Source organism: Cornus florida, unplaced genomic scaffold (assembly GCF_030987335.1).
Source record: "Cornus florida cultivar Cherokee Brave unplaced genomic scaffold, ASM3098733v1 CherokeeBrave_3.0.0_Hap2_Chr09, whole genome shotgun sequence".
Taxonomy (NCBI): Eukaryota; Viridiplantae; Streptophyta; class Magnoliopsida; order Cornales; family Cornaceae; genus Cornus; species Cornus florida.
This window is the reverse complement of record NW_026775579.1, coordinates 94,491,382-94,509,719: the sequence shown is the minus strand read 5'-3', so window position 1 is coordinate 94,509,719 and position 18,338 is coordinate 94,491,382.

Sequence of the window (18,338 nt, the reverse complement as noted above, 5' to 3'; positions counted from 1 at the left end):
TTTTTTATTATTTAGTATTTGATTAAATATTAAATATCTCCTTTTAATAAAAATGTCATTAACGGGTTAACACGTTTACTTGTTTAATAAATGGGTTGGGTTGAGATTCTTGACACGATTATTAAATGGGTTGGGTTTGGGTTTACCTATTTAGTATAATACCCTTACATCGATATGATACGAAACGAACACGACCCACAGATACGAATTGCCATCCCTACTAATTTGCAACTCTTTCACCTATTTGATTGACGTTTTCAATGCCATATGATTTTGTTGAGGAGGTCAAGAGTGAAATTGATAAGCTCGAAAAATGATTTTCCGAGCATTAATTGGAAAGTTGTTTTGGTTAAATTTTGGGAAACTTTTTCCATCCGTAAAAATTTTCTTTGAATTTGGGACTACCAAACACCGGAAAATACAAAAAATGTTTTACGCTCAAACAAACGGAGCTTAAGTGTCCAAGTCATTTGGTTATACTAGCTTATATAAAAGACATTATATGTAGTAATATAATCAAAGTAATTCATTTTAACTCTTTTTTCTTTTTCTTCTTTTTTTATTTTTTATTTTTTATTTTTATGTTTTTATCATTGGCAAGAAAAACACACACACTTTACTTCTTTGGGACTCGAACCCTCACCATCCACAATTCCACTTTGACGTCCAATAAGGCCCTTAATGTAATTCATTCTAACTTATTCTCATATACTTATTCTTTTGGTATTTTTTATTATTTTTTATTTTGGTTTTTAGATTGTTAGGAGTTTGGTGACATGTTATAGTAAGTACTTTTTATATTTAAATTTATTTAATAACAATATTTTTTGAAACCCTTGTATTTTTAATTTTAAAATAATATACTTTAATATAATGTTACCATATTTGTTAATAACAACTTTATATAAGAAGGGCTAAGATTGTCTTTATAAAAATAAAAAATGATAAAATTGTATAAGAAAAAATACTTACTTAAAAAGTTTCACAAGTTTTTAAAATAGGGTAATTTGTACTAACACCCCTCAGGTTTGCAATAAAGATATATATATATATACTGCTTGGGGAGAGTATGATCCAATTGCCCCCAAGGTTACAAACTTAAACAACAACACCCCAACCATGATAAGAGTATGTAATTGCCATTTGACTTCTTCATTAACCCATTTAAATTACAAAAGTACAATATTAACCTTTATAAGTCATTTTATTCTACCAAAATGACCCTTAGCAACAAAAAAAGAAAAAGAAAAAAAACTCCACCACTGTGGCCCCCAACCCCATATGGATACAAACAGGGTGTAACGACCCGAACCCGTGGGTCCGAACCGTTAACTGGGTCCTTACCCAAACCCGAAGACACCTAAGTCAATCCCGTCACGTCTAGGGTTAAAAACGTCATTTATAGGTCATATTTATATATGCTTCACAAGGCTCTAAACAACTTCCCAGAGTTTCTAGATAAATTATGCCGAAACAGGGAACAAGAAAAGCCAAGCAGCATCAGTTCAGTTGATCGAAGTGATGTTTCGGTCAGCCGAAGCAGACCCCCTGAACCGATCGACCAAAATAAGGTTTCGGTCGGTCGAAGTGCAAAGTCCCGAGGCTGTGAAATGAATCAGTCGACCGAAGTACCTATTTCGATCGACCGAAATGGCTCTACGAACCTTAAAATCAACTACTGAATTTGTTGAAATGAAAAAGTGAAGAACTGTGATACCCCTTGATTCTAGAGCCACGGGTGATCAAGTCCGAGCATAGATCCGAGGGATACCAGATAATTAAGTATTTAAACAAGCATAATTATGAGAGGAATTTAATGAATAAATAAATAAGCTGAAAGAATTCTAAAATAAAAATTCTTAAAAGGTATATAATCCCAAAACTGCTAAAACCTTCAATATTATTACAACTCGGGAATCTATCTAGAACCCCTAATAATACTTCAGCTGAAAAATAAATAACTGAACTAAAGGAAAGCCAAAACTAAAATATAAGTAGTAGCCTTACGTAGTCGGAGGAGTGAGTGACTGTTTCTGCTCAGCATGATCAACCTCTACGCCTGGAATTGTCGAACACCTGAAAAATGATAGTGGGTCAAGACTACGAGCAAGTTCTATTCTATTACAACCCAAACAAAGACCCGATATGCATGTACATCCTAAACAACTCAACAATAACTATATAATCCATACATATATATATCCACACTAAAGGACTCTCACTGGACTACAGGTCAGTCTCAACCTGACTAGTAGGTATCACGCAAAACGCACCTGAAGTGGGCATGAGTACCTAGACCTAACAGGGTACACATCCAACCATCATAGCCAGCTATGCATCCCACTGCATATACGCTCCCTAACCGTCGATCCTGAGACTCAAGCTCATATCGAGGTACCATAATTATATATTTAAAATCCATCTAAACCAAAGTAATGTCATTCAACTATTTATTGACCTGACATGAATATAATTAAGTAGGACTTAACTTTTAAAGTTAATCTGTTCCCTTATTTCATAGTAGGTAGGACTTAGTGTTTTGAGCTAATCCATCCCTGATATGCCACCGTCTCATTCCGGTGCATATAATCCATAAATCCACTAATTGATGAAATAAATAATTAATCTAAACATCAATTAATCTAACCAATTGACAATGCAGATAATAAATGTAAACGTCAATTAATTCACAATAAGTATAATAAAAATATGTAAATTAACATGCTTATTTGATAACACTGATACATGATTACACTGTATAACCATTCACAGAAAAATTGCTAACATAAAGATAAGCAATTTAAATTATCCATATCCAGTAACAGTATGCAATTTATTTAAGAATTATATATTGTTCATGCTATAAACACTAGGTGGTTTATTATACATTATCATGCCCTCTAGAGCTTCAATATGACCTTAGACATCATTTAAATTCCCCATTACACCTCCTAATTGAACTTGGAATGTCAAAAACCCAAACCCAGTATCAAAAACCCCATCCAAAAACATCATTCAGTGAAGAAACCGGCTCCCCCAAAGAGGGAGTTGCCTCTTTTCACAAGGAGCCGGCTCCCCCCTCAAGGGAGCCACCTCCCAATGGTGTAGAGCAGGCTCCCCATGGGCCTCTATGAGAGGGGAGCTGCCTCCCTTCAAAAGGGAGCCGACTCTTTTCCTGTTTTCATCCACTGTGTCTTCTCCAGCGATTTCCAGCTCCTCTGTCCTCCATTGCTAAGGTTCCCAAGTGTTTGAACTAGGTCCCATAGTATTCCAGAAATTATTTAAATCTATTATGCATTGTTTAAACCAATCAAAGCAAGAATTCACGCAAGGAAGCTTAAAATCAGGCAATTAAAAGTTCGTTACTATTCTTACTGCTTTAATCTAATTCAACATGTATAACAGATTAAATTTAAAGTTTATTTACTCCTGGAGTTGAATATGCATGTAAAGAACACGAGTCAAAGGGAGATAGTTAGATATAAAACTTGTCTTTAAGTTTCAGTTTGAAACCTTGTACTATCGTCTCTGAATTTTCCGACGACTGCCGACTACCGTCAAACCTCCTACTGCTCTGGCAACTCACAAGCAATCCCTTCCTTCTTCCTTGGTCCGACCTTTAATTATGGCCGAAACCCTAACTGGTTCTCTCTGTTTTTCTCTCAAATCGCTCTCTGTTTGTAAATAGGGTTTTGTTGTTTTTAAACCCTAAGCAAACGTAATATGATATATATATATATATATATATATATATATATATATATATATAGGCGTGCACAATCCTAATCCTAATTATACTTAGAGAAAGAAAAGAAAAGAAAATAAAATAAAAATACCACTAAGTCAGCTAACCTGTGATTGCACAAAATATATATATATATATATATATATATATATATATATATATATATATAACCCTAATACTATATTATACATTACATATTGAATAATAATACTAATTTAATTATTAATAATTACTAATAATTAAACTAACCCAAATATATATATACCCATATATATATATATATATATAAACATCCATTGAATCCATACCATCCAATCTCATCCTTAAATAAAATGTAAAATAAAATAAATCTTTAAATGCTACCAATTAAACTAAACAACATCACCTAATAGATAATTCAATTAAAATAACAAAGGACATTAACCATTTAATAAAAACATATAAGCAATCATCAATTAAACAATTAAATAATTAACAAATACCAAATAAGCAAACAATGAATATAAATATGCAATAAAAACATAAACTAAATACCGAAACTATCCTTTTAAAATTAGGGGTATTACAAAAACTATCTTCCTTGCACTTGAATAGAAAGTTTACATACATAATATATGATCAAAAGAAATGATTTACATGTGTTAAACTATCAGTATAACAAGTTTACAATTTTTGAAGTGAAATCAAGGTTTTACAAAGGTTCAAAATATACAACTTTGGCAAATGATGCCTAAACTTTGCAAATGAAACTTTGTTCCTAATTATATACAAAAGGCAATAAACGAAAGTCCCAAATCTCTCTAAAAGCTGTGGTGGATTGTCGTCCGCCACTCCTTTTTGAGACTTGGAAAAAATGTTAAATAATGGAGTGAGCTGAAAGCTCAGTAGGAGGTGCCTAAGGCACACCTCTTGAAACCTCGTGAATCCACACAACGAATAGAAATACAGAAATTGAGATCATACTATGTCGGGGAGAAAATAATCACAATACCAATATCAACAACAAACATGCCGTGAAATGGGATGCAATGCCATGTATGTCTCTCCCCATTTCCAATACCATTTCTTAAAATCCCCTTTTTATTTCTTTCAAAACCAATTTTCCCCTTTCCTTCCCAATGAATGTATGAATATTTTCTACATTTAAATGCCATGCCAACAAGAAATCTCATTCCATGCAAATCAAATATCCACAATATACATGCTTTGTAGAAAATCTCCAACATTTGATATTATGCTTCCAAGTCACAAAATTTAACTCATGTAACATAATTGACATGAAATGTAAACATTTTAGTATGTTTTCTCACATAATACAAACTAATACACATAAACATATGCTCCACACACAACAATTTAGTCACTTTAAAGGAATCAACACAATTAAAACATGCTAGGCAACAATTTACACAAGGTAACTCACAAAAATCCAAAAAGTCGTGAATTAAACACCCATACCTCACAAAGATGCAATAAGCCCCAAATCCAAGCCCTAGGTTCAAAATTCCTAGGGTGCACTAAATGATGAATAGCTTACATCAATACGTAGATCTCGTCAAGCTCTCCGCTTTACAGCAAACGGCTCACAAAAATTCCCACCGGTTAAAAAGTAATAAAGCTTGAAGATTGCTCGGAAGAAAAAAGAAAAATGAAAGAAGAAAGGGGAAGAGAGAGCTCACAGGAGAGAAAGAAAATGAGAGGCCAAAATGGCCTTATGCCCTTAAAACAAATGAAAGTGGTTGGTCCCACCATTAAAATATCTTTTGACTTTTCTTTTTTAAATTTTTTTATCACACCCACATAATACACATATCAACCATATAATAAACACATAAAACACAATAAATAAAAATGAGTGAGATGCAAATGGACTCAATTAAATACCCTGTACGTGACAATTCAGATAGCGGGTCCCACTCGGGACAATTCGGCTCGAAAAACAGAAAAATACCGAAATGGCAACCCTTGCATTTCAAAAAGTCCTGAACTTAATGAAATGCCCCAACCAACTCTCGGACACACCCGACACACTCCACGGTGTCCGGCACGCAAAACGAGAAAAGACGAAAATGCCTTCTTTAAAATCAGAAAATTCTGAAAAAAGGAAAATGGTGAAAAACAGAGATATTACACAAGGGCGGAGCCAGAAATTTTTAATTGGTGGGGCCAAACTAGTAATGTAAAATTAAAATTTTAAAATAATATAAAATCATTGTAAGAAATTTTTTTTTGTGCATTTTTAATGTATATTGTTAAAAATGTGTTTATAAATAATATGCAAGAAAATTGAAGAGAAAAGTTGTCGAGTGCATCATTGTTGTTGTCAAGTGAAGTTTTTTTTTTTTTTTTTTTCCTTTTTAATTCATAACAAATAATATTTATGTATGTGTGTGAATATATATATATGTGTGTGTAAATATAGTATGTTTTTATAAGGATTAACATAATAATTAATATATATATATTTTTACTAAATTTGATCTTTTATAGCAAGCCATTTATTGAATTTTGAAGGGGTTACACGTAATTTCATTATTAAACTATAGGGAACCATAAATAGAAAAAAAAAATTAAAAAATAAAGGGACCAATTTTAATTTTTGTATAGAAAATAACTATTAGTATCTATGATTTAGTACCATAAATAGAGTGTTACAAAAAATTTGAGGAGGCAACTTTAATTTTTATGTAAAACATTATCATAAATAACTTTAATTTAATATTATAATAAGGTTTTGCAAAAAAATTGAGAGGGTCATGATGGAGTTTTTTTTTTAATTTGGGCTAAGGGTCATTTTGTTCAAATCAAATGACTTATAAAAGTTAATATTGTAATTTCATTAATTAAATGGATAAATTAAAAAATAGTAATTATGTACTATTATAATGATTGGAGTATTGTGGTTCAAGTTTTTAAATTTGGAGAAAAATTAGATCACAACTTCCTAAAATTGTATCTACCCATCTTTATTGCAAACTTGAAAGAGTGTGAGTGCAAATTAACCTTTAAAATAAAAAGGCCTTTATAATAAAAAGGCCTTTATAATGGTTGAAAACGAATTACAAAGGGTTCTTGTACTACTAGTAGGGTTCGCAAAAAAAATAGTTGGGTTAGGGTGGGGGCGGCTTCCCTTCCTCCGTCCCTGATTACACTGTAAACGGCTGTCTATGTAAAGAAATTGGTCAATTAAATTCTATGATTGTCAATATATTCAGAAATTAGATTTTATGTATTTGTTGTTCATCAATAATTTTTTTTTTTTTTTTTTTAATTTTAAAAATAGACAGGTTGCTCAATTTGCGTAAATTCATTGTCGTCTGAATGTCAATATATTCAGCAATTAGATTCGACAACGCTGTTCACGGGTTCCAAGGTGAAGAAGGTCAAGATCGTAAATTCATCCAGACCTATGAACGATGATGTCGTAAGGGTTTGCAGGAAAAAACTGATGGATGATTTAGATATAGATATAGTAGTATCACTTCCTGGTAGGCGAGGTCGGAAGAAGAAGGAAGATAATTGAGATTCCTCTGCCCCTGAAAAGGGGAAAGGATATACTCCTCTCAAGGGAGGAGGAGGAAAAGAGAGAGGAAAGTATAGGCTGTGATGATCTCCATGGGGGAAGAGTAGTACCAGTTACTCCGAAGCAGGGAGAGAAAGTTACAGGCTATGCTGATGAAAAATTGCACAAGGATCCAGAAAGAAAATGATAGATTTCCATATGGGGAAGAGTAGTACTAGTTCCTCCATAGCAATGAAGGAAAAATAAGGTAGAGAATCAAGATTGGAGAGAAATGGTCTTGCCTCGTTGAAGGAAAAAAAAAAACTACTGGTAATGGAATAGCGGAGGAGGAAGACGATAAAATTGTCCCTGAAAAAAGAGAAGACGCTGTCGGAGAGGAAGAAGAATGTTCAGAAAAAGGAAAACAGTGATTTGTCTATGATGGTGGAGAATGCCCGAGAAGGCGGCCGAAAGGGGTTAGGGATTATCGAGAAGGTGAAGAAGAAGATTTGGGAATGGAAAGCAGAAGGGAATTGACAACGGTTCAGTTATAAGCTTATGCGCTTAGAGGTTAAAAAAAATGTCAAACAATAGCCTGTATTGAAGCTGAGGGGTGCAAAAAAAGAAGGATGAGAATGTAATACTACTATTACTACTATGATCCTATTGTTTTTATTTGTGGCTTCTCTGTTTTCTAATTTCTGTTTTTAACAGGGAAATGAAGTTGAGTCCAATATGTGTCACCAAATGGAACAATAAAGGCCGAGTTGTTCGATGCAAAAATTGTAAGAGGAACACACATATATACAGTATTTGTGAGTGCATAATATATTGCAGATGTGAATATGTGAGTTAATACCATATGTTTAGCATATACTGAAGTATATCTGAACTCTAATTTTTACAAAAGCTACTTGCCTTGCATTCTCGCTTTGACATTGTTCAGTTATATAAATTAGTTTTTATACTCACAAACATATAACCGTTTTTAAATCACCATAAAAGATTTCTCTAAAACCAGGGGCGGAGCTAGGATTGCAAAATAAGGAAGGCTAAAAGTAATTAAACACATCATTACTTAGTGTGTCATTCATGCTCTAAATACATAACTATCATGCATCAGTAATTCAATTAAACTCAATAATGTACAACCTTCTAATACATTTACACTTCCAAACTCTAACGTATTTTCATAGTCAAGAATTCATTAAAGTTTGCTTCATACAAGTATTAAAATAAACAACTACAAAAATGCAAGATATATATGTTCCTTATCAATAAATTCACATTAGAAAATAAGATCTATGTGTTCAACTCCTGACTAGTTATTAATCCATTATATAGTAAATTACCCAATTTAACAAGAAATTATCAAGTCATCAACAATGCCCTTTTATTTTTATTTTTTTTACAAAAATAAAATTCAATATTTCACTGGATTAACAATAATAATCCATGATATCCATCCACCTATGCCTTAGCGCCTTACACACGAAGAGTTTAGGTCTTCTTCCATAGACTAACAATGTGTTTGATTTACGGGGCTGGGCCCTATTATATTTTAATATGTTTTATTTTGTGATTGGGCATGTCTATGGTTCGTGGGCTTGCTCATATTTAAGGTTTGACTTTTGTAAATTTTATAACTCTTTTTATTTATAGAAATATTATGGATTAGGCTGGGCTAATAGGAAGAGGAAGAGTAATACATGGGCTTGTAAGAACAATAGTACTAGTTTTTTTTTTTTCAATTGGACCTGAGCTATAGCCTAGGTTAGCCCATTACTAGTTCTTCCCTTGTCTAAAACATTTTTTTTTTTTTTTTTTTTTCAGAAAAAAGTACATAACAAAAATATATACTTGCATTATTGTGTCCCTTGCATTGGATGACTAGATGGTATGGAGGAGATTTTTGCTCAAACTTTGTATTGGTTCTAAGTTGGCATGTCAGGTCTTTCATTTTTAGTTATCCGAAACTATATTTCAGTATTTAATTTGAAAAGCAATTTTTTTCTAATGAATCTTTGTGCAGTTTTTATTATTCCTCTTGTTTGTTGTGAACTCTTGATGTACATTCTTAATTATGAAAGATAGCAGTTGTTTATGTTCCATTTACTGTTTGAAATTTTGTTGGTTAAGTTGAATCATGGAATATACCAAAAAAAAAAGGTTGAATCATGGATATACCGTTGAAAATTTGCTGCTTTCATCTACCTCAATATCAAATTGATGAATTATGTCCTCTTGGTTTGTTCATCTCTGCCCTGGTTATTCATATGTAGGCGTGAGAGTTGTGAAGCATGTGTCTTGTCGTTTAAACATTTTTTAGCTTCACACGTGTATGATGGTTTAGTTTTCTGTGATGCAATTGAACCTAATTTTTTCCTTATCTGTATATTTCAGTTGATGTTGTTATAATTATTATTTGTGTCATGATATGTAGGTACCCTAATCTGCCAGAGGAGGCTTTTTGCTGACGCTTGCCCTTTTTGTCGCGAAAATTGACATATATTGAACTCAACATCATTTCCCTGTTAAAAACAAAAGTTAGAAAACAGAGAAGCCGCAAGTAAAAACAACCAAACAAGATCATACTAGCAATAGAAGTATTACATTCTCATCCTTCTTTTTTGCACCCCTCAGCTTCAATACAGGCTCTTCTTTGACATTTTTTTAACCTCTAAGCGCAGAACCCATGGTTCTGCTTATAACTGAACCATTGTCAATTCTCTTCTCCTTTACATTCCCAAATCTTCTTCTTCACCTTCTCGATAAACCCTAACCTCTTTTGACCGTGGCTTCGTCCCCCTCTTCTTACTGCCTTCTGGGGCATTCTCCACCATCATAGACAAATCACCGTTTTCCTTTTTCTGAACATTCTTCTTCCTCTCCGACAGCGTCTTCTCTTTTTGCAGGGATAACTTTATCGTCTTCCTCCTTCACTATTCCATTACCAGTAGGTTTTTTTTTTTTTTTTTCCTTCAATGAGACAAGACCATTTCTCTCGCAATATTGATTCTCTACCTTATTTTTCCTTCCTTGCTTTGGAGGAACTGGTACTACTCTTCCCCCATATGGAAATCTATCATTTTCTTTCTTAATCTTCATGCAATTTTTCATCATCATAACCTATAACTTTCTCTCCCTGCTTCGGAGTAACTGGTACTACTCTTCCCCCATGGAGATCATCACAGCCTATACTTTCCTCTCTCTTTTCCTCCTCCTTGCTCTAACAGATATGGAGTATTTCCTTTCCCCTTTTCAGAGGCAGAGGAATCTCCATTCTCTTCCTTCTTCTTCTGACCTCGCCTTCCAGGAAGTGGTACTACTATATCTAATCTAAATTATCTCCATTCTCTTTCTTCTCCTCTGCCTGACGGTGCTGGTGTTCTGGACAAAATCAGAGTTTCTGCGGAGAGACTTGTGACCTTGTCCGTCACTTGACATCGTTGTCACTCTATGAAGGAATTTTTGAAAATTAAGAAAAAGAAGGAATTGATGTCATTTACAATCATGAAGCTTCAAAACTTCATGTGGAAAGGACAACAGGCAGACAGCTACTGCTTCCAAGGGAGTTTTATGTAACGGGGATATATTTTTACATAAAAGATATAAAACAAATGTTGGAGCTAAAAATAAATAATTTAACTTTTTTTGTGTAAATCTATCATTACACATTAGATTTACACAAAAAAAATATATTACTGCTGATACATGCGATTGTTATTTAAGTCCAAATTATGAGCATTGATGCTCCCAGGCCTAAGCTTCAAAACTTCATGTGGAGAGGACAAGAAGCAGAAAGCTACTGCTTCCAAGGGAGTTTTGTGTATCTAAAGAGTGCGACCATTGGTGATACATGCGATTTTGAGGTAAGCCCAAATTATGAAAGTTTAGTATTTCAGCTTCTTCCATTTGTCAGCCAAGTCAAATCTCTAAAACTAGAGAAATGGATTCTTGAGGTAATTATGAACTGATCCGGTGCTTGTTGTCAAACATAGCTTTCGTGGTACTTGTAAGAAGTATCATAAGATGGATCCTAAAATGCATGCATTGGCCTCTGTTTTTTTGGAAGATTGACTAATCTGAAGACGTTGACCATGGGATGCATTGATTACCTTTTCCTTAGTGATAAAGTAAGATTGTTATTCAATAGTTTTTCTTTGCTTTTCTTCTTGTTTGGACTCATTTTTTGTTTTTGATATATAATAGTTTTTCATGTTTCAGGCAAACAACCGGTTGGTAAGTTCTTCTCAGATACAAGGAAATGATCCAGTTCGAATTATTGAAAGTCTCACGATGTTGCATTTATTCATTAATTGAATAAAGCAAAAATTGAAATTAATAAAAGAGAATTTGAAGTTGGCCTGATTAAATATTTGATCTGGCACGCAAAAGCACTAGACAAGACAAGACGATTGTCACTTTCTGATCAAGCAATGTTTTTCTATTTTGAAAGGTACTTTGATCAAGCGATGTTGATATTGGTAGATCAAGATTGATTCACAAAAAGTTATCAGAAATATTCTATGAGAATTTTTCCGATACATCATTAGATTTTATGTTGAACTGAAGTTGTTAGAGATTTATTTATTTATTTTTTTTATCATGCACGCAAAAGCACTAGACATGATGATTGTCGCTTTCTCAAGGGATGAAAGGTACTTTCTCAAGCGTTGTTGATATTAGTAGATCAAGACTGATTCACAAAAAGTTATCAGAAATATTCTATGAGACTTTTCCTGATCCATCATTGTATTTTATGTTGAAATGAAGTTGTTAGAGATTTTTTTTTAATCTCTTTAATACTTATATTTTCACAAAGTTAGAAATTCAAAGTATTATGAGAACTTTAGTTTACACTTACATTGAAAAGAATACCCAACTAAATTGGACATGTTATTGGCACCTGATAAAAAAAATAAATATTAACTTATGTCATTTTTCATCATGCTACAATGCAGGTTTGATACATTGTTACCACTATGTTTTAGTCACTTTTTATCTATTTAATTTAATTTTTTATGAGTGTTTCTATTGACGCAAACTTTACCTTCCGAAGAAAAGAAAAAAAAAAATCAGACCAACGTCACAAGAAAAGTTAATAGTTTTACATCACGAATTAGTATCATATAATCCTATATATCTAATTTTTTTTGTTGAATTATATACTCCCTCTTTCAAAACCATATAATTTTTTGTTGAATTATATATTTGAATTAATTAATACAAGATCTGGTCGTTTGGTAAGTAAAAAACAATATTCGAACAAATAAATATGCAACTCTATAAATATGTTATAATTTTTTCTCTAATTCTCAAGAAATGGTTATATCTTCAAACATGCATATAATAACTTGTTCAATCATTTTCAAGCATTTAAACCTTTCCTATCAACCATTCAGTAGTTTTTCTTTTTTAGTTTCCTCAAATCATTTTTTCTTTTAACATCATTGCTTTTCTTGTTTCAGTTGAACAACTGGACATCTTTTAAGGCACATGATTTTCGTATAGCGTATTTGCATTCCCAAAATTGATTAACCACATGATTACTACGATATTTGATCAAGCACACAAAAGTGGCAGAAGAGATTATTGTTACTATATCATTGTGAATTGATGATAGGAGATTAAATCATATCAAAGAATTGTCCTCACATTTCGCAATGCAACATTTCGCTTTGTGTTTGAATGAAACTGTTGCAAAAAGATTCAAGTTATTACAGTATAAATAAGACTTTAATGTAGCTGTTACAAAAAATTTATGTGATAAACATTTATGTTATTTCAAAATTATAATTTCTTGGTATTTGTAACATATAAAGGGTGTGTTCGGTTACATAGAATTGAAATTTTAAAATTAGAATTAGAATTGAAATTGAAATTAAAATTTATAAAATTTGAAAAAAATAAAAAAAAATAAAAAAAAATTAGTTGAATTTTTTTAATTATTTTTCTCAAATTTTGACAAATTTAATTCTAAAATTCTAATTCCTGAAATATTACATGATCCCACCAAACTAAGATAGCAATTATAACGTATTATCACACCCATATAAATCCATTTTACTCTCTATTTGAATAAGAAGTCCCTTATAACAAATTACGGAGTAATTAAAAACAGAAACCCATCAATCAGAACCGTCCGTCAAAACAGAACGATTCACCTCAATTTAACTACGTGGACCCTTTTAATCAAGGAGCACCAACTTTGATCGCTTCCCAAGTCCAAAACTTTCCTCTGTACAGTTTCACATCCAAACACGTCCCAGACATATACCAATGAGAGATCTGTCTATTTCAGCCGTTTCTCTCTGGTTTCAATACCAATTAGAGGTATGTCTATATATTGTATAGTTGTGTGTAATGAATCTCTCTGTAAGTGTGTATATATATATAAATAATAAGTTGTTTCTTTGTATTTCAATCATTACTGTATTAATTGATTCATCAATGTCTTCTCTTCACTCCATTTTGGGTTTGAGCTTTTGTTTTTCATGTGTTCATGCTTATTTCGGACTTGCTGATCATTGATTGTATGTTTGTTCATATGATTGGATGTTTTCTGCTATTTATTACCCACCGATTTATTTCTTTTCTCGCGATTTAATCATTCATGAAAGTCTGCGTTTTTTTAATCTTATTGATGATATATATATATATATATATGTATATTTTTTTTTGAATGGCAAAGCACTTATTGATGGATATTTGATGAGTATACGGTGTTTCTATCCAATTAGCTTTTAGTTTGGGGTTAATCTGTGGTTATTGAGTTTTGTTCTGTTTCATTAGATCTAGGGTTTTGTATGTGAAACCTATATGTGGCTATTGAGTTTTTGTAGTACTAAACTTCTTTATTTCTCTTTTTTGTGATTTGTAGCACTAAACTTTTGTATATCTCTTTGTTGTGAAACCTTAGTCTTAGAATTTTTTAGCCTCTTGTTTAATCTGGGTTATTTTTAAAAAATTGGGTTTTGTTTTCTTCTTAGTCGAAAAGTTTAGTACTACAACTTGTAATCAAATTGATTTTGGATTATTAGTTAAAAATCTTTTTATATATTTTGTTGATATATGTTAATATAGATGCATTTAGGTGGAGATGTTATGCATATATATTTGGAGGTGTTTGGAACTAGGGTTACACTTACACCATTGTTCTGTATTCATAGAGGGCTAATTATATGTGTGTGTGTGTGTGTGTGTGTGATTAGGGTTAATAACAACAATGAAGCATGAGTTCAGGATGCGCTAGACAAATTTCGATCATATCTTCTAGGTTCTAAGGTGATAGTGTATTCCGATCATGCCGCATTGCGACATCTCCAGTCTAAAAAGGAGACCAAACCCTACTTAATTCGGTGGATACCTCTATTACAAGATTTCAACTTTGAGATTAAAGATAAAAAAGTGCCTCGAAAATGTGGTGGTGAATCCTAAGTATGTGTGTGCAACATACATCCTTAAGTGAGCAAAATAAGATGGAAGCAATACTCATTTGTAATTATGGCCTCATTACATACCCTGGTCGGTTCGGTCCGATTTGGCCCAACCCAACAACTGTAGGGTCAATTAAAAAAATGTGTAAACTACTACTAGTTAACCCAAAAAAAAAAAAAAAAATACAAATGTTTTCTTGTGGGTGCTTGTGGACGGTGTGGTGGTGGTGGTGATGTTGAAGTCTGTATGCAGGGGCGGAGGGCGAGGCCCCCAATTATTTTGCGAAACTTTATTATAGTATTAAATTAAAGTTATTTATGGGGGCGGGGGCAGGGGCGGGGCGGGATGGGATCATCACTAAATCCACCCCGCCCCAAACCCGCTTCGGGTTTTCAATTATTTTACCATACCCGTCCCAAACCCATTTAGGAGACTACCAAATCTACCCCATTAAGGGTAGGGTGAGATGAAATTTTGGGAATGGGATCACAATTAGAGGCTACATGTAGAAAACAAGAAGTCCAAGTTGGGTGTTCGAGTATAGCTTGTTGGAAGGCATAGTCACTAATAAGGGGTGAGCCGAAAGTGATGCAAAGGGAAGCAATGTATCCAACTATTCCTCTTGCACCTACCATCGACATAATACTCTTTTTCTTCTGGCCCAATTTAGCAAGGCTGAAATCAGTGATTTTGGAGTTAGGTTTCTTGATTTGAGTCTTCTGATAATCACATTTGACAGCAAGTCTTTCACATTCAACAAGTATCTCTTCAATATCATCATCATCACCAAGTATCTCTTCAATATCATCATCATCACCATCCTCTTCTTCATTTTGAGCTTCTGGAACTTCTTGTAAAGCCATGAACAAACATTCATCTTCTAAGTTTTAGATGAAGAGTGTTTTGTTTCCTTAGTGATTGCTTATTATTATTATTTTTTTGAAAGGTAAATTTCAATATATATATGTATAAACAATAATTACAGCCCAAAAGGGATATAGTCAGTCCAAGTGACCATGAAAACATGACAAGCCGAACCCAAAACCATGAACAAACCCAAAATTAGAAGCCCATGTTGAAGCCCATACCAGTCAACAAACAGCATTAGCATTCCGTTGGAACAGAGTTCCTCAATCCGGTAGTAGCCATTGAAGCATAGCTCCTCAAGAAAGATGATCTGGTGGTTTAGCTGGAGGTCAAAGGACAGTAGAAGGTAATTCCCATTCTTCTACAATGCATCACGCAGTTGGTAAATCAGTGAGCGATGAAGATAGTAGTTTGAGCCAGACTGCTTCTAAGGTACGGTGCATAACTGAATTTGCTGAGAGTTTTTTCTTCTTGAAAATTCTTCTGTTACGTTCACTCTAGACATTGTAGACAAGAGATGCAAGACCTAATTTTGAGACTAAATTGCTGCAATTTGATGAGTTCTCCCTCTAGTGATACGAGGTCCATGCTACCAGTTCTGTCCAAGATGATGGTAGCATATGGAACCCGCAACGTGCTTGTAAAAATGAGCATAAGGGGATTAACAAAGGAGCATTTGAAAAACAAGTGATGGTGAGATTTTGGATCAGATTCACAAAGAACACATAGTGTTGCATTGATGTGGGATGTGCATATTCTGTTTAGAGTAGGAAGTCTTCGCTTGATGGCCACCCAAAGTGTGAAGGGATGTTTTGGAATTGAGATTTTTGACCATGCCAGATTTGGCCAAGGCAAGGTGGGGAGATGACAATTAAGGTACTTCATAGTGTGAGCAATTGAAAATAATCTAGGAGAGGGAATCCAGCTGAGCTTATCATGGTTGAAGTGTAAATATATATCACGTATATATTCAGTAGAAAGCTCTAGAAACTTTAACTAAACATAATATATATATTTTTATCATGAAAATCAGTTTTCCCAAAATAAATAAATAAATAAAATATCACAGGATTTACCATGCACCTCAAAGCATATGATCATGAATAATGTGAATGCATGAACCTAAATGGTGATAGATGAAATTCAAGGACATTGTTCGTAAAATTCTATGCGTCCTTCCCATCAAAGACATTGCTTGTATCATTCTCGTCTCCAAAAGTTCAAAGAGCTTTGTCTATCTGTTCCAGATTTGTTTCTTGATTTTGGATCCAACAATCTATCGGAACTGGGTAATTGGATATATTTGTTTCTCACTTTGCGGGCGAAATTGCAACGTTTTGTTCTGAAGAAGAATGCTTTTCATATCTACAAGGATATTATTCGTGTATGCAATTGGATTCACAATACTGTAGAGATTTGTAAAGCCGAAGAGCTATCTATCATTTGCAGTGTCCAGAGAGAATGCTTTACTCTACCATTATTCACATCTGTAAGAGCCATCAGATTGAGACTTTACTATGGCATTCTCAAACTGCCTTCCAGCAGCAGCTTCAGTTCGCTTAAAAAAAGTTAAATCTGGAAGAGGTAAAAGAGAGAAACAATATCAATATTACCAGTTTGTGTCTTGAATGTTTATGCATAAAGGCCTGTGGCCTTCACAGACTTCTCGTCTCTGTCGAGAGACTCCAGACCCTATGTGTGGTGGCATGCTATCCTAGTAGTTATCAAACGTTGGACAATTGGTTATTTAGAATTTATGCACCTGTGCAGCCTTCAAAAAATGAGTTGGACTGCATATCCTTTCTGCTACCAGAGCGTTTTGTGCCTACCTAGTGTGAAAATTGATGTTCCAAGGCTTCTAACTGCTAAGAAAAACTTGCTTGTGCTTCTTCAATTTATAGACCATGCCAAATCAGTTTCACTACTTGGCAGAATTCTTGAGGTACTGCTTATGACGTACTCGGATTTGGATCCCCTCTAATAATTTTCCTCTCCAAGCATCTCCAAGGCTTCATTGAATGATAATCATTTGGCTAACCACCCACCATATTATGATTTCATAACTAAATCCAAACAATGGTTTTTTTTTTTTTTTTTTTTTTTTTTTTTTGGTGGTGGTTGGAGGCTTGAAGATGCATGGAGAGGATCCATTTCCATAAGTACTCCCATTCTCATTACTGCTTTTCTTTTATTTATGTGAACACACAATTGCTTCATAATATCTTGGACAACAATTTAATAATTCCATACCAGTTCTACCAAATAATTAATATTAAAGCTGACTTTTGTCAGGGTCCTATTTTAGAAGCTCTTTACACAAGATTTGGCATGGTATATGTTGGATAATGTGCAAAACTTGAATCTGCAAGTTTCTTGTAAGTAGGATCATAAAATGCCTGCATTGGCCTCCTTTTATGGAAGATTGCCTAATTTGAAGACCCTGACCATGAGATGCATTGATCGACCTCCCCCTGGTTATGATAAGGTAACAACATTAATATTCAATAGTTGTTTTTTATTCTTGGTCGACCCTTTTTGGTCGATTAAACAATGTCAACATCACCAATTTGTCCTGGAATGTTTAACCATTTCAGATATGAGACCTTACATATTGGACTCATATATCATTGATATTCTTTTTCTCTCTTTCTCTCGTCCTTCCATTTATCCACATCCTTCTTTTATATTTCGCTTCACAATTGTTGCTAGGATTTTAACACGTGTAGATATAGAATTAAACTAAATTTATTGATCATTACATATAATTCAATTAAGATATTGTAT